This window comes from Triticum aestivum, chromosome 5B (assembly GCF_018294505.1).
Source record: "Triticum aestivum cultivar Chinese Spring chromosome 5B, IWGSC CS RefSeq v2.1, whole genome shotgun sequence".
NCBI classification, from domain to species: domain Eukaryota; kingdom Viridiplantae; phylum Streptophyta; class Magnoliopsida; order Poales; family Poaceae; genus Triticum; species Triticum aestivum.
In genome coordinates this window covers 69614274-69639565 of record NC_057807.1, presented here as the reverse complement: position 1 = coordinate 69639565, position 25292 = coordinate 69614274, and positions in this window count along the sequence as shown.

Genomic DNA, 25292 nt, shown 5'->3' with positions numbered 1-25292 from the left:
GCGCAGCCGAACCAGTGAACCCTCGTACTCCTCTCCGCGTGTGCATCCAATGCCGTGTCTTCCCCTGCTCCATGTCGTCCACCGCTGTGGTGCTCTCGGCGCGGCGTGGTCAACGTGGTCAAGGAACGACTTCCATCGGACGTGGACTGTACATGGAGAGGATGACAGTTGGGTCCACGGTAGCCGCAAGGAAGTGCCTCCTTATTACGCGCAAAATAATTATTCCTCCACCTGACAGCGGGGACCCACCGGACGGGCCACCGTATTTCACGAAAAAAATGATTCGCCTCCTGACTACTGAGACCCACGAGCTACATCTTCGCACGCAAGGAAGTGCGTCCGAAAAAAAAAGATTTGCCCCCTGACTGCTAGGACCCACCAGCTACATCTTCGCATGCAAGGAAGTGCGTCCGAAAGAAAAACGATTCACCCCCCGACTGCTGGGACCCACCAGCTACACCTTCGCATGCAAGGATGTCCGTCCGGGCAAAAAAACAATTCGCCCCCCTGACTGCTGGGACCCAGCAGCTACACCTTCGCATGCAAGGAAGTGCATAAAAAAAACGATTTGCCCCCCTGACTGCTAGGACCCAGCAGCTACACCTTCGCACGCAAGGAAGTGCGTCCGGGCAAAAATAAAACCAAAATGATTGGCCCCCTGACTGCTGGGACCCACGAGCTACATCTTCGCAGGCAAGGTAGTGCCTGATAGTCAGGACCCACCTCGTCAAAGCGTATGTAGCGTTGTCATCCTGGTCGTGAACATGTACGTACATACTGGTCGATGTAGAGGCGTGCACGTGTCGTAGTAGAGGCGCGCACGTAGCATGTACACGTACGTACAGCGGCCAGGGTGCAAGAAAGAAAATATGGCCACATATGTGTACATACGGGCGGGGTCTTGAACGCCTAGTCGCGCATACGTACGGCGAGGGCTCATGCTCATGGGGAGGAAACGGAATGCGTCGTGTTCATGGGGAGGCAACGGAATGCGTCGTGTTCATGGGGAGGTAACAGAATGCATCGTGTTCATCAGGAGGCAATGGAACACGTGGGAGCCAACTGGCTTGGACGGAACAGGCGATGGAAACGAGGCCTGGCATACCGCAGAACGGAGGAAATGGCCTTGTGTTCGACCGGCCACGTTTGGAACGGGGTCCTGTTGATCGGGAGGGGTGTGGTGTACCGCAAAACGGAGGAAACGGACCTCCTACGGTCGTAACGGGGGTCCTGTTGATCGGGAGGGGTGTGGTGTACCGTAAAACGGACGAAACGGAGTTGTGTTAGAGCGCTACGATCGAAACGGGGGGGGGGGGAGGGGTGTGGCGTACCACAAAACGGGACTCCACAGGATACTGTTCATCTCCACCGTCGACCTCCTCCAGCCTCCACGGGCTACCGTCGACCTCCTCCAGCCTCCACGGGCTCCTGTTCATCCAGCCTCCACCGTGTGCTACTCCACCGGCTATTGTCCAACCACCCCTCCATGTGCACCCCTCCACCGTCTACTGTTCATCCAGCCCTCCACACCACGGGGTCCTGTTCAACCACCCCTCCACGGGCACCCCTCCACCGTCTACTGTTCATCCAGCCCTCCACACCACGGGGTCCTGTTCAACCACCCCTCCACGGGCACCCCTCCATCGTCTACTATTCATCCAGCCCTCCACACCACGGGGTCCTGTTCATCCAGAGGCAACGCCACCGCTCACTGTTCATACAACCCCCCCCCCCCCCCCCCCCGCAACGCTCACTGTTCATCCAATCGATCGGCTTCAGTTAGTAGGAGTAGCGAAGGAATCGCTCCATCAGGTTCAGTTAACAGCCATCGATCGATCGCTCGGGTTCAGTAACGCGTAGCCTGCAGTGCAATCGCTCGGGTTCAGTTAGAGCCCAACGCCTTGCTCGGGTTCAGTTAGAGCCAATGATTCGCACGTGTATGAGAGAAACGCGCATCGCTCGGCCCCCGACCTCCCACCGTAACCGGAAACTCCCCAAAATTTTCCTACCCCTGACTTCTACCACAGTTTTTTCTGTTATGGACGGCCAAAAGAATGTCATGCAGCTGCGTCTCCGGCCCGCCCAGGACGAAAAGCCCATTTTCTGTCATGATTTTTTGTCATAGAAGTAGGAGCCCACCACATCTATGATGATACCGGGTTCTGTCACAATTATCGTCATAGAGGTGTCATACGTATGACAGAAAAAAAATTCATTCGGCCCAAAATGTCACGGATGTGTCTTTTTTTTGTAGTGATCAGGAGGGCTTGGACAGAACAGGCGATGGAAACAAGGCCTGGCGTACCGCACAACAAAGGAAACGGACCTCCTACGTTCGGAACGGGGTCCTGTTGATCGGGAGGGGTGTGGCGTACCGCAAAATGGAGGAAATGGACCTCCTACGGTCGAAACGAGGGTCCTGTTGATCGGGAGGGGTGTGGCGTACCGCAAAACGGAGGAAACGGACATCCTACGGTTGAAACGGGGGTCCTGTTGAGCGGGAGGGGTGTGGCGTACCGCAAAACGGACGAAACGGACTTGTGTTGGAGCGGTATGGTCGAAACGAGGGTCCTATTCATCGGGAGGGGTGTGGCTTACCACAAAACGGGACTCCACAGGATACTGTTCATCTCCACCGTCGACCTCCTCCAGCCTCCACGGGCTACCGTCGACCTCCTCCAGCCTCCACGGGCTCCTGTTCATCCAGCCTCCACTGCGCTCTACTCCACCGGCTATTGTTCAACCACCCCTCCACGGGACCCCTCCACCGTCCACTGTTGATCTAGCCCTCCACACCATGGGGTCCGGTTCAACCACCCCTCCACGGGCACCCCTCCACCGTCTACTGTTCATCCAGCCCTCCACCACACCACGGGCTCCTGTTCATCCAGAGGCAACACCACCGCTCACTGTTCATGCAACCCCCCACCCCCCGCCCCGCAATGCTCACTGTTCATCCAATCGATCGGCTTCAGTTAGAAGCAGTAGCGAAGGAATCACACGATCGGGTTCAATTAATAGCCATCGATCGATCGCTCGGGTTCAGTAATGCGTAGCCTGCATTGCAATCGCTCAGGTTCAGTTAGAGCCCAACGCCTCGCTCGGGTTCAATTAGAGCCAATACGTGTACGAGAGAAACGCGCATCGCTCGGCCCCCGACCTTCAACCGTAACCGGGAACTCCCCGAATTTTTCCTCCCCTTGCTTCTACCATGGTTTTTTTCGTCATGGACGGCTCAAAGAATGTCATGCAGCTGCGTCTCCGGCCCGCCCAGGACGAAAAGCCCATTTTTGTCATGATTTTTTGTCATAGAAGTAGGAGCCCACCACATCTATGATGATACCGTGTTTTGTCACAATTATCATCATAGAAGTGTCATATGTATGACAGAATTTTTTTCGTTTGGCCCAAAAAGTCACGGATGTGTCTTTTTTTGTAGTGCTCCAATCCTTGTCTAATCTTGAATATTCTTTATCTTCACAAAGATCTGCATGCCACCATGGAGGTGCCTCCCGAGCCCTGGCCCAATGTGGTTGATGGTGTTGGAGTCCGCGGGCTCGAGGGTGGCTCGCTTCGCCGGTGTGGGCGAGCTGCCCCGACAAGGGGCTTGCCGGGGCTGCTGAGGTTGCCTCCGGCAAGGGTCTTGCCGGGGGAACCTGCTCCGCCCATCTGCTCTCTGTGGCCTTGGTCCTTGACGTCGCCTTGTTTGCCTCGTGTCGTCGGCTTCTCTCCAGCTCCCTTCCTTTGCCCTGCTATGTGCGTCCGTGGCGCGCGGCTCTGACTGCCCGTGCACAAGTAAAGGGGTCAAAAGGAGAACCCCTACTTTTGTACACCGACAATTGATGATTTTATTGAGAGAGTCTCCGCTGTCCAAGAAGATACTAATATTTTGCAGGAATCTACGGAAGAAGAAATTAATGACATTGTGAGCTCATTGGATGAAAAAGATGAGGAGGAGAGCGAAGAACAAAAGGAGGAAGAGTGGATTGATCACCCCTGTCCACCTTCTAATGAGAGTAACTCTTTAACTCATACATTGTTTAATTTACATTCATGCTTACCGAAGGATGATTGCTATGATGATTGTTATGATCCCGTTGATTCTCTTGAAATATCCCTTTTTGATGATGCTTGCTATGCTTGTGGCCAAGATGCCAATATGAATTATGCTTATGGAGATGAACTTACAATAGTTCCTTATGTTAAACATGAAATTGTTGCTATTGCACCCACGCATGATAGTCCTATTATCTTTTTGAATTCTCTCGATTATACTATATCGGAGAAGTTGCCCTTATTAAGGATTATATTGATGGGTTGCCTTTTACCGTTGCCCATGATGATTTTGATGAATATAATATGCATGTGCTTGCTGCTCCTACTTGCAATTATTATCAGAGGGGAACTACATCTCGACCTCTCTATGTTTTCAACACGAAAAAATTGCAAGAATTTGTTTATACTGTGCATTGGCCTTTACTTTGTGTGCATGAATTGTTCTTTTATGACATGCCGATGCATAGGAAGAGAGTTAGACTTCGTTGTTGCATGATATATGTTACTTTTTTCTCACTACTAAATTACAAAATCATTGTTAATTAAAATTGGCTTTGATATACCTTGGGATCCGGGTGGATCCATTACTTGAGCACTATATGCCTAGCTTAATGGCTTTAAAGAAAGCGCTGCCAGGGAGACAACCCGAAAGTTCTAGAGAGTCATTTATTTCTGTTGTGTGCTTTTATATAGTTTAAAAACAAAAAAATAAAGAAGGGAACCCAAAACTTTTCAAAAAGAAAAGTGAAAGTGAGATAGACTAGCATTGTGAAAGTGGGGGGTGTCCTTGAACTTTGTTCATGCCCATGGAAACTTTGTGAATCTTAATTATAGAAACTTTTCAACAAAAATAATTATCCCCTTGTACAATTCCATTGTATTATAAAAATAATGTGCCAAAGTTTGCCTTTAGGATGTTTACAATGCTTGTTGGTTTGTGCGGTGCAGGACAGAAACTTTGGTTGTACTACGCGATTTTACATTTTTACTGGAACGTCAAATGGTTTTGAAACTTTTTGCACTTTCTTTCTATAAAAATTGTTTATTTTCCTAGTTTTGGTAGAATTTTTGAAGTACCAGAGGTATGGTGAATGTTCAGATTATTACAGACTGTTCTGTTTTAGACAGATTCTGTTTTTGATGCAGAGTTTGCTTGTTTTGATGAAACTACCAATTTATATCAGTGTATTAAGCCATGGAAAAGTTATATTACAGTAGCTACAATGCAAAAACAAAACATGAATTGGTTTGCAATAGTACTTGGAGTAGTGGTTTGCTTTATTATACTAACGGATCTTACCGAGTTTTCTGTTGAAGTTTTGTGTGGATGACGTGTTCGAGGATCGAGGAGGTTTCGATGTGAGAAGAAGGAAGAGAGGTAAGAGCTCAAGCTTGGGGATGCACAAGGAACCCCAAGTAAATATTCAAGGAGAGTCAAGCGTCTAAGCTTCGGGATGTGCTATGTCTTGAGCTTGCGTTGGTTTTCCTTGAAGAGGAAAGGGTGATGCAGCAATAGTAGCGTAAGTATTTCCCTTAGTTTTTGAGAACCAAGGTATCAATCCAGTAGGAGGCTCCTCAAAAGTCCCACGCACCTACACAAACAAACAAAGAACTCGCAACCAACGCAATAAATGGGTTGTCAATCCCTTCACGGCCACTTGCAGAAGTGAGATTTAATAGAGATAGTATGATACGATAAATATATTTTTGGTATTTTATAATATAGATGCAAAAAGTAAAGATGCAAATAAAAGTAGATTGGAAACTTATATGATAAAAGATAGACCCGAGGGCCATAGGTTTCACTAGAGGCTTCTCTCAAGATAGCATAAGTATTACGGTGGGTGAACAAATTACTGTCGAGCAATTGATAGAAAAGCAAATAATTATGAGATTATCTAAGCATGATCATGTATATAGGCATCATGTCCGCAACAAGTAGACCGACTCCTACCTGCATCTACTACTATTACTCCACACATCGACCGACTCCTGCCTACATCTAGAGTATTAAGTTCATAAGAACAGAGTAACACCTTAAGCAAGATGACATGATGTAGAGCGATAAACTCATGCAATATGATATAAACCCCATCTTTTTATCCTCGATGTCAACAATACAATACGTGCCTTGCAACCCTTTCTGTCACTGGGTAAGGACACCGCAAGGTTGAACTCAAATCTAAGCACTTCTCCCATGGCAAGAAAGATCAATCTAGTAGGCCAAACCAAACTGATAATTTGAAGAGACTTGCAAAGATAACTCAATCATACATAAAAGAATTCAGAGGGGATTCAAATATTTCTCATAGATAAACTTGATCATAAACTCACAATTCATTGGATCTCGACAAACACACCACAAAAATAGTTTACATCAAATAGATCTCCACAAGAGAGGAGGAGAACATTGTATTGACATCCAAAAAGAGAGAAGAAGCCATCTAGCTAATAACTATGGACCCGAAGGTCTATGGTAAACTACTCACAACTCATCGGAGTGGCTATCACTACTAGGGAAAACCTTATACACAGAACTTTAGCAGTAGCGTGGGTCAAAAAAGCACGCTGGTGCTAAGTAGCAGTAGCGCGCCTGAGGAAACCGCGCTGCAGATAAAGATCTAGCAGTAGCGCGTCTGGCTATAAACACGTTACTACTAAAATTCCCACGGCTTAGCCGATAGGCTACACATAGTAGTAGCGATCTATGACGAACCGCGCTACCGCTACTTTATTTGTAGCAGCGCGTTTTAATATAAACTTGCTACTACTAAAGGTTATAAAATTAAATGGAAAGAAAATAGAAAGGTAATTGAAAATGAAAGAAATAGAATAAGGTGAAAGGAAAAAAAATAAAATGTGAAGAAAACTAAATGAAAAAGGGGAAAAAGAGAAAGGAGTGGCAGTAGCGTGTATAACAGAATGCATTGTAGTGAAGATAGCAGCAGCGCTTTTCCTGGAACGCGCTACTGCTACTTCTGACTTAACCACGGGGTTCGTCCTTCCCCACGTGGCCACTTCCCCCAAATACAACTCTCTCCACTCTCGCCGCCACCGTCGCCCGTCAGCCGCCACCATCGCACGTCGGCCGCCGCATGCTCTCCGCACCCTCTACACCGCCCCGACCCCAGATTCAACACCGCCCCGCCCCCGACCTCAACGCTGCCCCGGACGCCGCCCCCGACCCCGACCTCGACGTCGCCATCCGCCGCGCGCCCGAGCCCCGACCCTGACCTCGACGCCTTCCTGCCCCTCCCTCGTCGCAGGCACCCGAGGTGAGCACGCCCACTCCTCCCTCTCCCCTACCTCTGCCTAGGGTTTCTTTATATTTTAGTTGCATCAAATTAGTTAGGGTTCATGTAAGAGTGGAAACAAATCGGATGCGGATGCGGCTCAAATGAGTTAGGGTTCATGTAAGGGTGAAAATGAATCAAATTTCTAAGATGAATCATAAAACGAGTAAAATTTGACCACTTATTTCACTTTATAGTTGGATAATTGAAATATCCGCTACCACTTTCCACCCCTATAGGTTCATCAAATTAGATGGTAATTAGGGCAGTAGTTCCTAGGTACTAATTAGTTAGTAAGAACTAGGTACTAATTAGGTACTAGAATATTTTTATTTATTGTAAGTTTATTTTTAGTAAGAACTAGTTGAATTAATAGAACTAGTTAGTAAGAACTTGTTGCTATTTTTTATTTAAAGCAATTTTTCCCGCCTCGAAGTGGACGATGCCTATCCCGCATCCTCGTCGTCGAGTCGGCGGAGGACGACACCTACTTGACCAGATCGGCCATATCCGGGACTGGGCTCCGCCAGGGTGGTACTGGGAGGTAATACCTACCGGGGGGCGCAGGTTGGTGAGGAGCCAACCTGTCGTTGACTCGAACCTTCTTTGGTGGCGGTCGCGTGGGCCAGTGATGATCCAGAGGCTCGAGGACTCCGCAGAGGTGGTGCGTCACCGTGTCAGTGAGGAGGACGCGCACGTCCGTCGCTACTTGTTTGATTTGGAGCACATGTCGTTCTCTAATACCTGGCAGGTTCTCTGGGGATCTCACTGGAGCTATGATCCCATGGTGGTTCCTTCTCTGTGGGTGTCCACCGCCCGCGCCGATACCCGTCGTGTGCTAGGGTTTTAGTTGTATTAGTGATGTTATATGTATGACACTATTTGTGATGTATTAGTGATAATATTCGACAATGTACGGACGCATGAGATGATTTACTTTTGCTTATTGAATGCATGCTAATTTGAGTCCTATAAGATATTTTGAAATGTATATCTTGTGTTGCTCAATATCCAGTGTCCGGTCATGTTTGCAAGTTACACCTCCGAGTGGCCTATGTTTTGCCGGAGTGTTGATTCATTTCCGTTCCGGCAAATTTCAGGCGCTCGATATGTCCTATTTTAGCAAAGGTCATGCCGGATTTTTCCATGAATTTTGGCATGACTTGTGCCAGAATATGTAGGAAATATCGAGTGCCCCGGATTTGTGTGTTGATTATCCTGGTAGTTGTCTTCGATCAATTTTCAATTAATGTTTTAACTATGAACATAGGAAATGTCTGACGACAAAAAGGATTTTGGTATTTGCAAATACTGCGAAGACGAGCGCGGCCTGTGCGACGGAATCTTCCAAGATGATGATAGGCGCTTCAGCATCAAGCTGGACGAGAACTTCGAAGTGGATACAGTAAGTCACAATGACAAGTATTTTTTTGTAATCAAGCATGACATCTGCTTCATTTGCTTCAACTTTTACTTTCTACTAGCGTATCCCTGCCATGCAAGAGTTTTTGTATTGGATAAGATAGGTTTCAGTCATACTACGGAGGAAAAGAAAGTTTACTTGAAGACCAAGCATGGTTATATTATCCATGCAAAATTATACAATTCAGACGACTACACCTATTTTGGATGCAAAACATGGCAAGCACTATGCAAGACTTATGCATTTGACCTTGATATGGTTATCACCTTTGATATTTGTCCAGAAGATGATATTGAAGGTAATATCGACATCTGGGTCGATGTGCAGACGCCTCCAGTTATACCATTATGTAAGTTTCTCAACCATATTTATGTCTTTGATATTGTTTATTCAAAAATAGTTGACAACTAGTTTGTATTGTCAGCTTATTTTAGTGCAAGCAAACATGTCCAGTGCTTGGTAGACAGGACCGTATACTGTCCTAGGGCTGAACTCAACTGCGAGGAGCTCAGTCATTATGTTTCATGGCTTGAGGATCTTGATACTGTCAAGACAAATTTTCTTCCTACATTTAGAAATGTTAGTACTGAAAATGTGCGACCAATAGTGTTCGTAATGAACTACGGTCACATCTATTTAGGAAGGATGGTAAGATTTTTACTATATGTCCTTAGTGCATCTTTTCCATACATTATTTTTGAAGCTAAACTTCATTGCTAAGTATGTTACCATACGATGTTCTTCAACAGGGACTCCCGATGAATGTTGTGCCTTATGGGATCGAGACTAAAGGTACCATGAGTATTATCAGCTTACGGCCAATATATCCTACAGATTACTTTAGTGCATTCAAGATTAGCGACGGATGCTTAATAGTGCAAGACTGGACCAAATATGTGATGGGGGAGCTCAGAGAAGTACTAGGGGGCAACAAACAGATGCGCTACCCACGATTAGGAGACAGGTTCATCTGCATGCTCCAACTTGATCAAGGAGGAGAGCTATACATATTTTATGTTATTATACCTAAGAGAGAGCAGCAGGAGTGATTAGCTAGCTAGAAATGAGTTTGAGGATGATGATGTGCTACACTATTACTATGATGATAAAATAGCTAGTGTTGGTGGTAATGACTATGATGATTATTATTAGCTAGTGTTAGTGGTGATTAAATAAATACTATTGGTGGTAATGACTATGATGATGATTAAATAGCTTGTGCTGGCGGATTAGATTCAAGTGGAGGCAACATGTGGTGCACATCGAAAGTACTACTAGTCCAAACTAGATCAAATTTGGATTAGTAGTATACTTTTGACATGCACCACATATTGCCTCCACTTGAACCTAATCCACCTTCATTTGACACACTGTTATGAACATAATGATGTAAACCTCATAACTGGTATTGTACCAATATTTGTACGATGGCGCATAAATACACTAAAAATAAAAAAATAAAAAAGAATACTAGTAACGATGGACAGAAAACACGCTGCAAGTAGTTACCTTAGCAGTAGCGTGGTACTGAACAAACGCTGCAGCTATTTGTCCTAGCAGTAGCGCGTGCGGGCACGCGTTACTGCTAAGCAATAGCTGTAGCGCCTTATTAGTAGCGTGCCTACCTGCGCTACTAGTGAGCACAAAACCAACGCTATTGCTAGGGTTTTCCCTAGTAGTGTATGGTGTTGATCTAGAAGCCCTCCGTGGTCGATTCCCCCTCCGGCGGAGCGCCGGCGAAGGCTCCAAGATGGGATCTCACGGATACAGAAGGTTACGATGGTGGAAATTGTGTTTCGTTGGCTCCCTGGATGTTTTCGGGGTACATAGGCTTATATAGGAGGAAGAAGTACGTCGGTGGCCGCCCGAGGGGCCCACGAGATAGGGGGCGCGCCCTATAGGGGTGGGCACACCCTACCCTCTCGTGGCCGCCTCGGCTACTTCTTGACTTGCACTCCAAGTCCTCTGGATCATGTTCGTTCCAAAAATCATGCTCCCGAAGGTTTCATTCCATTTGGACTCTGTTTGATATTCCTTTTCTTCGAAATACTGAAATAGGCAAAAAAAGCAGCAATACGGGCTGGGCCTCCGGTTAGTAGGTTAGTCCCAAAAATGATATAAATGTGTAAAATAAATCTCATAAACATCCAAAAGTGGTAATATAATAGCATGGAACAATCAAAAATTATAGATACGTTAGAGACGTATCAGGATGCCCCGGAAGGCATCCCCTCTTTCTTCAACAAGTATCAGTATGTTTTCGGATTCGTTTCGTTCATGCGATATGTGCAAATCTTGGAGCATCTTTTGCATTTAGTTTTCACTTTTATTTTATGCACCATGCTGGTATGGGATAGTCCTTGGTTGATTTATAGAATGCTCTATGCACTTCACTTATATCATGGCTTTATAGAATGCTTCATGTGCTTCACTTATATCATTTGAAGTTTGGATTGCCTGTTTCTCTTTACATAGAAAACCGCCATTTGTAGAATGGTCTTTTGCTTCACTTATATTTGTTAGAGCGTGGGCATATCTTTTGTAGAAAGAATTAAACTCTCTTGCTTCACTTATATCTATTTAGAGAGTTGACAGGAATTGGTCATTCACATGGTTAGTCATAAAATCCTACATAAAACTTGTAGATCACTGAATATGATATGTTTGATTCCTTGCAATAGTTTTGCGATATAAAGATGGTGATATGAGAGTCATGCTAGTGGGTAGTTGTGGATTGTAGAAATACTTGTGTTGAAGTTTGTGATTCTCGTAGCATGCACGTATGGTGAACCGTTATGTGATGAAGTCGGAGCATGAGGTATTTATTGGTTATCTTCCTTATGAGTGGCGGTCGGGGACGAGCGATGGTCTTTTCCTACCAATCTATCCCCCTAGGAGCATGCACATAGTACTTTGTTTCGATGACTAATAGATTTTTGCAATAAGTATGTGAGTTCTTTATGACTATTGTTGAGTGCATGGATTATACGCACCCTCACCCTTCCACCATTGCTAGCCTCTCTAGTACCGCGCAACTTTCGCCGGTACAATAAACCCACCATATACCTTCCTCAAAACATCCACCATACCTACCTATCATGGCATTTCCATAGCCATTCCGAGATATATTGCCATGCAACTTCCATCATCATCATATACATGACTTGAGCATTCATTATCATATTGCTTTGCATGATCGTAAGATAGCTAGCAAGGTGTTTTCATGGCTTCTCCGTTTTTTGATGTCATTGCTATGCTAGATCATTGCACATACCGGTACACCGCTGGAGGCATTCATATAGAGTCATATCTTTGTTCTAGTATCGAGTTGTAATATTGAGTTGTAAGTAAATAAAAGTGTGATGATCATCATTATTAAAGCATTGCCCCAGTGAGGAAAGGATGATGGAGACTATGATTCCCCACAAGTCGGGATGAGACTATCCTTTTACCACACTTGTGCTCCAGAGTAGCACCATGTTCTTCATATAGAGAGTCTCTTGAGTTATCACTTTCATATACTAGTGAGAATTTTCATTATAGAACTTGGCTTGTATATTCCGATGATGGGCTTCCTCAAACGCCCGAGGTCTTCATGAGCAAGCAAGTTGGATGCACACCCACTTAGTTTTCAGTCTGAGCTTTCATACATTTATAGCTCTTAGTGCATCCGTTGCATGGCAATCCCTACGCACTCACATTGATATCTATTGATGAGCATCTCCATAGCCCGTTGATACGCCTAGTTGATGTGAGACTATCTTCTCCTTTTTGTCTTCTCCACAACCACCATTCTATTCCACCTATAGTGCTATGTCCATGGCTCACGCTCATGTATTGCGTGAAAGTTGAAAAGGTTTGAGAACGTCAAAAGTATAAACCAATTGCTTGGCTTGTCATGGGGGTTGTGCATGATTTGAATATTTTGTGTGGTGAAGATGGAGCATAGCCAGACTATATGATTTTGTAGGGATAACTTTCTTTGGCCATGTTATTTTGAAAAGACATGATTGCTTTATTAGTAGGCTTGAAGTATTATTGTTTTTATGTCAAATGATAAACTATTTCTTTGAATCACTCGTGTCTTAATATTCATGCCATGATTAGATACATGATCAAGATTATGCTAGGTACCATTCCACATCAAAAATTATCATTTTTATCATTTACCTACTCGAGGACGAGCAGGAATTAAGCTTGGGGATGCTGATACGTCTCCGTCGTATCTATTATTTTCGATTGTTCCATGCCAATATTATACAACTTTCATATACTTTTGGCAACTTTTTATACTATTTTTGGGACTAACATATTGATCCAGTGCCCAGTGCCAGTTCCTGTTTGTTGCATGTTTTATGTTTTGCAGAAACCCCGTATCAAACAGAATCCAAACGGGATAAAAACGGGCGGAGAATATTTTTGGATTATTTGGAAGATATGGGAAGAAGAATCCACGCGAGAAGGTGCCCGAGGGGGGCACGAGGCAGGGGGGCGCGCCCCACCCCCCTGGGCGCACCCCTGACCCTCATGGGCCCCACGTAAGGCGGTTAATGCCCTTCTTCGGCCACAAGAAAGCTAATTTTCAGAAAAAAAATCTCGGCGAATGTTTCAGTCCAATCGGAGTTACGGATCTCCATATATATAAGAAACGGTAAAAGGGCAGACTAGGAGAACGCGGAAACAGAGAGAGACATAGAGATAGATCCAATCGCGGAGGGGCTCTCGCCCCTCCCATGCCATGGAGGCCAAGGACCAGAGGGGAAACCCTTCTCCCATCTAGGGAGGAGGTCAAGGAAGAAGAAGAAGAAGGGGCCCCATCTCCCCTTCTCTTCCGGTGGCGCCGGAACGCTGCTGTGGCCATCATCATCATCACCGCCATCTACACCAACACCTCCGCCATCTTCACCAACATATCCATCACCTTCCCCCCTCTATCTACAGCGGTCTACTCTCCCGCAACCCGTTGTACCCTCTAATTGAACATGGTGCTTTATGCTTCATATTATTATCCAATGATGTGTTGCCATCCTATGATGTCTTAGTAGATTTTCGTTGTTCTATCGGTGGTTGATGAATTGCTATGATTGATTTAATTTGCTTGTGGTTATGTTGTTGTCCTTTGGTGCCCATCATATGAGCGTGCGGGTGGATCACACCATAGGGTTAGTTGTATGTTGATAGGACTATGCATTGGAGGGCAAGAGTGACAGAAGCTTCAACCTAGCATAGAAATTGACGCATACGGGATTGAAGGGGGACCAATATATCTTAATGCTATGGTTGGGTTTTACCTTAATGAAAGTTATAGTTGCGGATGCTTGCTAATAGTTCCAATCATAAGTGCATAGAATTCCAAGTCAGGGATGACATGCTAGGCCTCTCCCACATAAAACTTGCTATCGGTCTAGTAAAGTAGTCAATTGCTTAGGGACAATTTCGCAACTCCTACCACCACTTTTCCACACTTGCTATATTTACTTTATTGTTTCTTTATCTAAACAGCCCCTACCTTTTATTTACGTGCTCTTTATATTCTTGCAAACCTATCCAACAACACCTACAAAGTACTTCTAGTTTCATACTTGTTCTAGGTAAAGCGAACGTCAAGCGTGCGTAGAGTTGTATCGGTGGTCGATAGAACTTGAGGGAATATTTGTTCTACCGTTAGATCCTCTTTGGGTTCGACACTTTTACTTATCGAAAACTGTTGCGATCCCCTACACTTGTGGGTTATCACATCACTACAAAAAAACGACACATTCGTAACATTTTGGGCCGAACGAATTTTTTTTCTGTCATACTTATGACACTTCTATGATGATAATTGTGACAAACCCCGGTATCATCATAGATGTGGTGGGCTCCTACTTCTATGACAAAAAATCATGATTGAAAATGGGCTTTTTCATCCTGGGCGGGCCGGAGACGTAGCTGCATGACATTCTTTGGTCCGTCCATGACGAAAAAAATGTGGTAGAAGCGAGGGCGAGGAAAATATCGGGGTGTTCCCGGTTACGGTGGATCGTTGGGGCCGAGCGATGCATGGAGGTTTGCGCGTTTCTCTCGTACACGCATGCGCGTTGGTGTGAGGCGTTGGGCTCTAACTAAACCAGAGCAAGGCGTTCGCCTACTGAACCTGAGCGATTGCACTGCAGGCTACGCATTACTGAAACCGAGCGATCGATCGATGGCTGTTAACTGAACCCGATCGAGTGATTCCTTCGCTACTCCTGCTAACTAAAGCCGATCGATGCTTCCTATGGATGAACAGTGAGCGTTGCTGGGGGGTTTGGATGAACAGTTCCAGGTGGGGGTGGATGAACAGGACCCCATGGTGTTGCCTCTAGATGAACAGGACCCCGATCGATCGAGCTGGTTGGGGCTGGATGAACATGACCCCGTGGAGGGCTGGATGAATAGGACCACCCTATGGAGGGCAGGATGAACAGTAGACGATGGAGGGCTGGATGAACAGTAGCCCGTGGAGGGGTGGTTGAACAGGAGCCGGTGGAGAGGGCTGGTTGAACAGTAGCCGGTGGAATAGCGCGCGGTGGAGGCTAGATGAACAGGAGCCCATGGATGAACAGTCGCAGGTGGAGGCTGGAGGAGATCGATGGTGGATGAACAGTAGCCCATGGAGGCTGGAGGGGGTCGACGGTGGAGATGAAAAGTATCCCGTGGAGTCCCGTTTTGTGGTATGCCACACCCCTCCCAATGAACAGGACCCCTGTTACGACCGTAGCGCTCCAACACAAGTCCGTTTCGTCCGTTTTGCGGTATGCCACACCCCTCCCGATCAACATGACCCTGTTTCGACTGTATGAGGTCCGTTTCCTCCATTTTGCGGTACGCTAGACCTCTCCCGATGAACAGGATTCACTTTTAAATGTGGCCGGTCAAACACAAGGCTGTTTTCTCCGTTGTGCGGTACGCAAGGCCTCGTTTCCATCGGCTGTTCCGTTCAAGCCGGTTGGCTCCCACGCGTTCCGTTGCCTCCCAATGAACATGACGCATTTTGTTGCCTCCCCATGAACACGATGACGATGCAGTTTCTCCGTTTCGACCCAGCCATGTACACGAGCTCTGGCCGTACGTACGCGCGAGTAGGCATTCGAGACCCCACCCGTATGTACATACATGGCCGTATTTACTTTCTTGCACCCCGGCCGCTGTACGTACGTGTACATGCTACTTGCGCGCCTCTAGTACGACACGTGCGCGCCTCTACATCGACGAGTATGTACATACACGTTCGCGACCAGAATGACAATGCTACGTACGCTTTGACTAGGTGGGTCCTGACTGTCAGGCACTTCCTTGCGTGCGAAGATGTAGCTAGTGGGTCCCAGCAGTTAGGGGAGCGAATTGTTTTTTGCCCGAACGCACTTCCTTGCGTGCGAAGATGTAGCTGGTATGTCCCAGCAGTCAGGGGGAAACATTTTTTTGTGAAATACGGTTGCCCGTCCGATGGGTCCCTGCTATTAGGTGGAGGAATCATTATTTTCCGCGTAATAAGGAGGCACTTCCTTATTGTGGCCATGGACCCAGCTGTCAGCCTCTCCACGTACATTCGACGTCCGATGGAAGCCGTTCCATGACCATGTTGACCACGCCGCGCCGAGAGCACCAGGGCGGTGGACAACGGCTGATACGTCCATTTTGCATCATGCTTTTTATAAGGATATTTATTGTATTATGGGCTGTTATTACACATTATGTCACAATACTTATGCATGTTCTCTCTTATTTTACAAGGTTTACATGAAGAGGGGGGCGCGCCCTACCCCCCTGCCTCGTGGGCCCCTGGTGGCCCTCCGATGCCCATCTTTGGCTATATGGAGTCTTTCGTCCGAGGAAAAATCATAAGCAAGCTTACGGGACGAAACTCTGCCGCCACGAGGCGGAACCAATCTAGGGCTCCGGCAGAGCTGTTCTGCCGGGGAAACTTCCCTCCAGGAGGGGGAAATCATCACCGTCGTCATCACCAACAACACTCTCATCGGGAGGGGGTCAATCTCCATCAACATCTGAAAGTGCAACTATCCCTGGGTGGTTTTGGTAATTCCTAACAACATATATCTCATTGAGCTAATGCTACTTCAAGATAAATATTTCAGGAAAGCTCAATGATTGGCATGGCATGGATGAGAAAAGTGGATCCCTCAAAATGCAAAGGACAAAAGGATTGGCTCAAGCTCAAAGCACAAGACTCTACATTTTCTATTTTAGTGATCCAAGATCACATTGAGTCTATAGGAAAAGCCAATATTATCGAGGAGGGATGAGGTGTTGCTTAATGGCTTTCTTGCTCAAAATGCTTAATGATATGCTCCAAAGCCATCAACTACTTTCTCATATCTACATATGACCTAAACCAAAAGTCCAACTCGGACCCACCGATTCTTCCTATCCGGCACCACCGAGTTCGGATGTCATAGCCACTGCCACAAACCCTAGGCAAATCGGTCTCACCAATAGGGATCTCGGTCTCACCGAGATGGGGTTGTAATCTCTCTCTTTCCCTTCATAACGTTTCGGTCAAACCAAGATGAGCGATCGGTCCCACCAATATTACAATGCAAACTCTCTGTTTCCTTTTCGTAATGTTTCGGTCTTACCAAGATGAGCGAATCGGTCCCACCGAGTTTGCCTAACCAACTCTCTGGTTAGCTCATTACCAAAATCGGTCTCACTAAGATTACGTTATGCCCTAACCCTAACTATATCGGTCCTACCGAGTTGCATGTCGGTCCCACCGAAAATCCTAACGGTCCCATGATTTGCTAAATCGGTCTGACCGAATTTCTCAATTCGTTCCCACCGAGATTGGTAAGTTGTGTGTAACGGTTAGATTTTGTGTGGAGGCTATATATACCCCTCCACCCACTCTTCATTCGTGGAGAGAGCCATCAAAATGTGCCTACACTTCCAGCCTACATTTTCTGAGAGAGAACCACCTACTCATGTGTTGAGACCAAGATATTCCATTCCTACCATATGAATCTTGATCTCTAGCCTTCCCCAAGTTGCTTTCCACTCAAATCTTCTTTTCACCAAATCCAAATCCCGTGAGAGAGAGTTGAGTGTTGGGGACACTATCATTTGAAGCACAAGAGCAAGGAGTTCATCATCAACACACCATTTGTTACTTCTTGGAGAGTGGTATCTCCTAGATTGGCTAGGTGTCACTTGGGAGCCTCCGACAAGATTGTGGAGTTGAACCAAGGAGTTTGTAAGGGCAAGGAGATCGCCTACTTCGTGAAGATCTACCCTAGTGAGGCAAGTCCTTTGTGAGCAACGGCCATGGTGGGATAGACAAGGTTGCTTCTTCGTGGACCCTTCGTGGCTGGAGCCCTCCGTGGACTCGCGCAGCCGTTACCCTTCGTGGGTTGAAGTCTCCATCAACGTGGATGTACGATAGCACCACCTATCGGAACCACGACAAAAACATCCGTGTCTCCTATTGCGTTTGCACTCTCCAAACCCTTCCCTTTACATTCTTGCAAGTAGCATGCTTTACTTTCTGCTGCTCATATACTCTGTGCATGCTTGCTTGAATTGTGTTAAGATTGCTTGAATCGTGCTAAGTTGCTAAAATCTGCCAAGAACTAAAATTGGGAAAAGGATATATTTTTATTTGGTCAAGTAGTCTAATCACCCCCATCTAGACATACTTTCGATCCTACAAGTGGTATCAGAGCTTTGGTCTCCATTTGCTTGATCTCCATAGCTTTTGGTGGTCATAGCCTTGGTTTCACAACCTAGGAGAGTATGGCGTCTAGCGAGGGAAATTACCACCGTAGAGGTCCTTACTTTGATGGTACTAATTTTGCTAGTTGGAAGCATAAGATGAAATTGCATATTCTTGGACATAACCCTGCCGTTTGGGATATTGTGTGTATTGGCTTGCAAGGTGAATTCTTTGATGGGAGAGAACCGAACCGTGAAGCTACCGCGGAAGAGTTGAAGATGCTGCAATACAACGCTCAAGCTTGTGATATCCTCTTCAACGGATTGTGCCCCGAAGAATTCAACAAAATCAGCCGTCTTGAGAATGCAAAGGAAATTTGGGATACTTTGATTGATATGCATGAAGGTACCGACTCCGTCAAGGAATCCAAGTTGGATGTGCTTCAAAGTCAGCTTGACAAGTTCAAAATGAAGGATGGTGAAGGTGTCGCTGAAATGTACTCTAGGCTTGCTCTTATCACAAATGAGATTGCCGGCTTAGGAAGTGAAGAGATGACCGACAAATTCATCATCAAGAAGATCCTAAGAGCTTTGGACGGAAAATATGATACCGTGTGCACATTGATCCAAATGATGCCCAATTACAAAGATCTCAAGCCAACGGAAGTCATTGGAAGAATTGTTGCTCATGAGATGTCACTCAAGGATAAGGAGGAGCTCCACAACAAGTCAAGTGGTGCTTACAAAGCCTCATGTGAAGCTCCCACATCATCAAGTGAGAAACAAACCTTCAATGAAGAATTGAGCCTAATGGTGAAGAACTTCAACAAGTTCTACAAGAGCAGAAGCAAGGAAAGAAGTTCCAAGTCAAGGTCCTACAATGACAAAAGATCTTCTAGTCGTGAGCGTAATTGCTACAATTGTGGAAGACCCGGACACTATTCCAATGAGTGTACGACACCCTACAAAAGAAGAGAAGATTCTCCAAAAAGAAGAAGTAGAAGAGAAGAATCACCATCAAGAGAGAGAAGGAGTAGAGATGATCATTATGAACGAAGAACATCCCAGAAAAGCAAGGATTCGGAAAGAAAGGACAAGTCATCAAGGAGCTACACAAAACGAAGACATCAAGCTCATGTTGGTGAATGGGTATCCGGCTCCGACTCCGACAATCACTCCGAGAGAAGCTATCACTCCGACTCCGAATATACTCAAGATGAAGGTGTTGCCGGTCTAGCACTTGTGTCAACCAACTCCTATGACATATTTGATTCACCAAATGAAGGACTTGGAAGATGCTTCATGGCTAAAGGCCCAAAGGTATCACACCCCGAGTATGTTGATTTCAATAGTGATGAAGATGACTTGTTAGGTGATGATGATTTACTTCTTGACAACTCTAGTGATGAATACTATGATGAAACGTCAATTAATCATGCTAATCAAGATAAAACGAATGACAATGATAAGGAGAAGATTGAGCACCTAACTAAAGAACTAAACACTCTTAAGTTAGCTCATGAAACTATCTTAGAAGATCATCGAGAACTTTTAAGGACTCATGAGAAGTTACGCTTCGAAAAGCTCAACCTTGAGCAAGAGCATGAGTTCTTAAAGGCAATCAATGATGATCTTCGCAAGAAAAGTTATTCTTACATTGCCAAGCGTTTACTCTTATCTACTTATATGCCTCAAGTCAAGTCTAGTAACAAGAACAAGAAGGATTCTTCCTCTAGTAGTAACAATAATCATGCTAAATCCAATGTTGTTGCTTCTAGTAGTTCTCTTGATTCCACTAATGATTCTCTTAGCCAAGTTACACTTGAGCAAGAAAATAGCTTATTGAAGGGAATTATAGAGAAAGGTGTTTACAAGAGCCTTGCCGGGAGTAAGCAATTCGAGGAAATTGTACGCAAGCAAGGAAGGCACCGGAAGAACCAAGGTGTTGGTTTTGAACGAAAGTTCAATGCCAATGGAGTTGAGTGGGAAGAAGATCAATACCCCAAGACGAAGTTTGTTCCTCAACAAGAGAAGTATGATCCTACTTCTTTCAAAGGGACACAAGCTCAAGATGATCTTCCACCACAAGACCACAAGCAAAAAGGCAAGGACAAGCTTCAAGAGGAGATTGATGCATTTGAAGAAGCTCCTAAGGCCCTGGTCAAGTGGGTTCCCAAGACTACGTCAAGTTCTACTTCATCGAGTATAACTACAACTCCAAGGATTCCCATCAAGATGATGTGGATCCCGAAGAAGAAGAACTAGAGAGTTCTTGAGGGTGACTCCGCCAACATATTTCACTCTTATCATTTTGGCAAGGACAAGTGCAATCAACTTCCACATCTTGCACTAGTTCAACGAGTCACAAACCCTCTTGTTGGTAAGACAAGGGACAAGGTAACCTAATGCTTTCATGGACATCATCTTGTGTGTGCATCACTCTATGTTTATGGATATCCTTGTTTGTTCCTTGTGGGACTAACCCGTGTAGGTATTGAAAGTGCAACTCACTCCAAAGGATTGCTCCAAATGATCTACATAAACATTGAGCATCCACATCTTCAACACCTACATGAAGTCATCATCGACAAAACTCAAGGTTAGTTCATCCCTCTTAGGGGGGATCTCACATCTAGGGGGAGCTTTACTCGAAGAATTGAGCTAAAGCAACTCTAATGGTGTGAACACAACAATGCTTTATGTAAAAGTGGTAACCCCACTTGTGCTTAAACGATGAGTATGACCTATGATCAAATGTTCTCATTTGACTCCTAAGTCAATATACTCATATATAGATGACCTAGTCATCGCCAATTGCTTGATAGATGCTAGAATGGTTGCGCATGCTTTGCCACATATTTCATTTGTCATTTTACTGTGTGAGCATGTTGGTTGCATATTTTACTCATTCGAGGACATCCACATGTAGTTTTCATTGTTTGGTTTCTTTTCTTTTGCCAAGTGGATGGACAAGAATGCCTAAGAACCTTCTCTAGCTATATATATGCTTTTCTTGTCTCAAACTCTATTCATGCTACATCACAAAGTTTGATCAAGTCAGATTCGAACCACTCTGTGTGAGGAGCACTCGGAGTCCCCAATTTGTCATAGACTTAAACTTCCAAAACCTCTTTGTGCATTTTGGTCTGACCGATCCATCCATTTCGGTCACACCGAGATCACTAAGTTGATCTAGGTTTTCAACCTCGGTGCAACCGATTTGAACTTTTCGGTCTCACCGAGTTGCAGTAACTGCTTGTAGCTATGCATCTTGGTGCCATCGAGTTGTTCCACTCCGTCACACCGACAGGGTCAGGCTATATATACCCCCGGGCCAAAATTTGGAAATTTTCCAAACCTCTTCTCCCGCACACTGCCTGCTCTGCATCCTCGGGTCTCTGGATCGTCCTCCTCGTCGCCAGCAACCTCTAGCCGCTGGTCTCCGCCGCCGTCAACGGGATTCAACTCCGCTGTTGCCGCCGTAGCAAATCCATCACCGAACTAGGGTATGGATTTGAAACCTTGTGCTATTCGTAACTCCGATTCCTAGCACAGTGCATTGCCATGTATCTTGCCACGATTGAGATCTTCCTACCCAGCGAAAACACTCCGTAGATTAGTTTTGGATTGAAAATTTAGGGTTAGGTTTCTGCCGAACTCATCTCAGACCGACTGAGTTGTAGAAATCGGTCCCACCGATTTGGCTCAGGCGAGTGCACATGTGATTCTCGGTCTGACCGAGAATTGCAAATCAGTGTGACCGAGTTCAGGACTTTGTGAAACCCTGGCAGTCTCGGTGCCACCGAACTGTGACTCGGTCTGACCGACTTCACTAGTTTAGGTTCCAAAAGCTGCTTCGGTATCATCGAGTTTACAAATCGGTAGCTCCGAAATGCTGTGTGTGGAAAACTAAAACTGAGTTTTTGACTCAATTCTTTTGCAAAAACCTCTGTACTTTGTCATGCTCATCCACTCTACCTCATCTATATCTATTCACAGGGTCTGCTGTCAGAGTTTGCACCATGTCAGATCAGAGTGATAGTTAGAATAAGTCTGAGGAGCAAGTTCAGATGCGTGAGGGCACTAGTCCCTCTAGCAGCTATGATGATGGCAGTAGGAGCACACCCAGCAACTTACCAAAGGCAGCCACCAGGGCCAGAAAGAAGAAGACCTCAGATTCTGAGGATGAGGACTATGTGGCTATTAAGGATGAGGCCACCTCAAAGAAGAAAATGCTGAAGAAGGAATATGGCACAGCTGCTACCACTAAGCTAGGAATGCAGAAGAAGGCACCTGCAAGGAGAATTCCAACTTCCAAACCTAGGAAGGTTGCTACTGGTGAAACCATGCAGTTCACCATTGAGTCTGAAGATGAAGCTGCTGGCCAAGAAAAGAAGAAGAAGAGAGTCAGAACCACTACTGCCAAGGTACTTGGCAAGCCCTCTATGAGGAGAGACTCTGAAGATGAAGAGGAAGAGGTTGCTGCACCAGCACCTAAAGCTCAAAATTTGATGGGAGATGCTATAAGGTCAGGGGTTGCTCCATCTAAGCCCAAAGATGCTCCCAAAGCTGCTGCTCCAAAACCCAAGTCTGCACCCAAGAGGAACACCAGGAGTATTCCAGCTGCAGAGAAGAACAAGGCCCCAGTGCCTGAAGCTGCTGAAGAAGAAGATGAAGACTCACTTGTCTTGAGAAAGCTGAAGCCCAAGATCCCAGATCATAATGATGCTCACCCAGTTGCAGAAGACATGAAGCTCAGGAAGGATGCAGGTCTGAGACAATGGAGATTGACTGACCCCTATGCAGTCAGGAGAAGAACTGTTGTGGACTACAGGTTCCATACTAAGGAACAACAGGATTTCTATGAGATGGTGCTACTTAACAAGAAGCCCATAGTCTGTGACATGAGATGGGTTGATTGGGAGTATATCAAGAAGAATGAAGATCGTTATCCAGGAGTTTATGACAGTTTCAAGTCTTGTGGAGTAGTAGACTTTGTTGGGCAAAAGCTCACAAAGTGGAATGATGAGCTCATTATGCAGTTCTACTCCACAACTCATTTATACCCAGATGGGAGGATAGTCTGGATGTCTGAGGGTACCAGGTACCAGTTAACAGTTGAGGAATGGTCTGAATTGATCAATGCTCCAAAGGAAAATGAGGATGACTTGGATATCTATGCCAAGAATAAGAAAGATCACAACTCCATGGCTCACATATATAGAGAGATCCCAGATGCTGCACTTGAGACACACAAGTTTGGATCTGTACACTATCTTTGTCAGGACTGCCCATCAACTGGATTTTAAGGCATACTTTTCTGCCCAAGTCAGGTGATCACAAGATGATCAGAGGCCATGCAATTAACTTGCTTCATATATTTGATGTGCCTTAGAAGTTCAAAGTCATGAGCCTGATTGTGGAAACAATCAAAAGGACTGCTGCTGATCAAAAGAGGAGTTGTGGGTATGCCCCACAGATTCAGGAGCTTATAAATTCCAAGATGGGCACTGACACATATCTCTTGGACAAGGAACACCTTCCCATCTACCCTGATTTTGAGGACAACACTGTTGTGATGGATGAGAATGAATCATCTTCTATGCAAGCACAAGAGAAGAAGGAGAAGGCGAGGGCTGAGAAGGCTGCTAAGATGCCAACTGCTAAAGAGGCATCTCAGATTTTCCTGAAGAGCAAGCAAGATCAGCTTGGCTACTTGATTGCCTCCACTCTGAGGATTGAGAAGGGCTTGGCCACCCTGACTCAAAACCAGGAGAGCTTAGAGAGAATCATAGAGAAGAAGTTCTATGATCTTGATGTTAAAGTGACTGAGATCCAGACTGCAGTTGAGCAACTTCAGGAGGATGTGGAGGAGAAGAAGGGCAACTCAACTACCGATGTTTTTGCTAGAATGCTCAGAGGACAGAGATCTGTTGCAGTGCCTGTGGCAGACACCAGAGCTACATTATCTGCACCAGCTACAACTTCAGTGCATCTAGCTCCAGCACCCTCTCCACCAGCTCCAGCTACATCAACAGAAGTCTTCGTCCAAGGAGCCATCTCTACACCATCCCATGAAGACCAAGCCTGAGAGTCGTTTAGCACTATGCATTTTCTATGAACTTTTTGGTAACTTGTTACCAAAGGGGGAGAAAAATGTATAGATCATAGGCTTCGAGAGAGAGTGTTGCTTTTGTTCTCTCTTGTCTTTTTGGTGGTTGAACTTTGATACTTGCTTGTGTGCTTAATAATCTATGCCTTTTGTGAGATACTTCGATGATCATGTGTTTGATCATATGCTACCTTAATGCTTCTTGGATGACATTATCCTTTTATGTCCCTATATGATCATTCACTTTGCTTGGTGATGAGTGCATGTATTTAATTATTATCATTTTGAGCGCTCCACCAAGATGTATGTGACATGGAAGAGTAACCCATGATTCTAACTCTTTGTGCATTTGCAGTCCAAAGCAAATTTTAAATAATGCACAAATTTAGGGGGAGCTCTTACTTTTCACATACTTCTCAAAGCGACAATGTTTTTCAATCTTATTATCATTTGACGAAGCTTTGATCTATATGTTGTCATCAATTACCAAAAAGGGGGAGATTGAAAGTGCAACTGTCCTTGGGTGGTTTTGGTAATTCCTAACAACATATATCTCATTGAGCTAATGCTACTTCAAGATAAATATTTCAGGAAAGCTCAATGATTGGCATGGCATGGATGAGAAAAGTGGATCCCTCAAAATGCAAAGGACAAAAGGATTGGCTCAAGCTCAAAGCACAAGACTCTACATTTTCTATTTTAGTGATCCAAGATCACA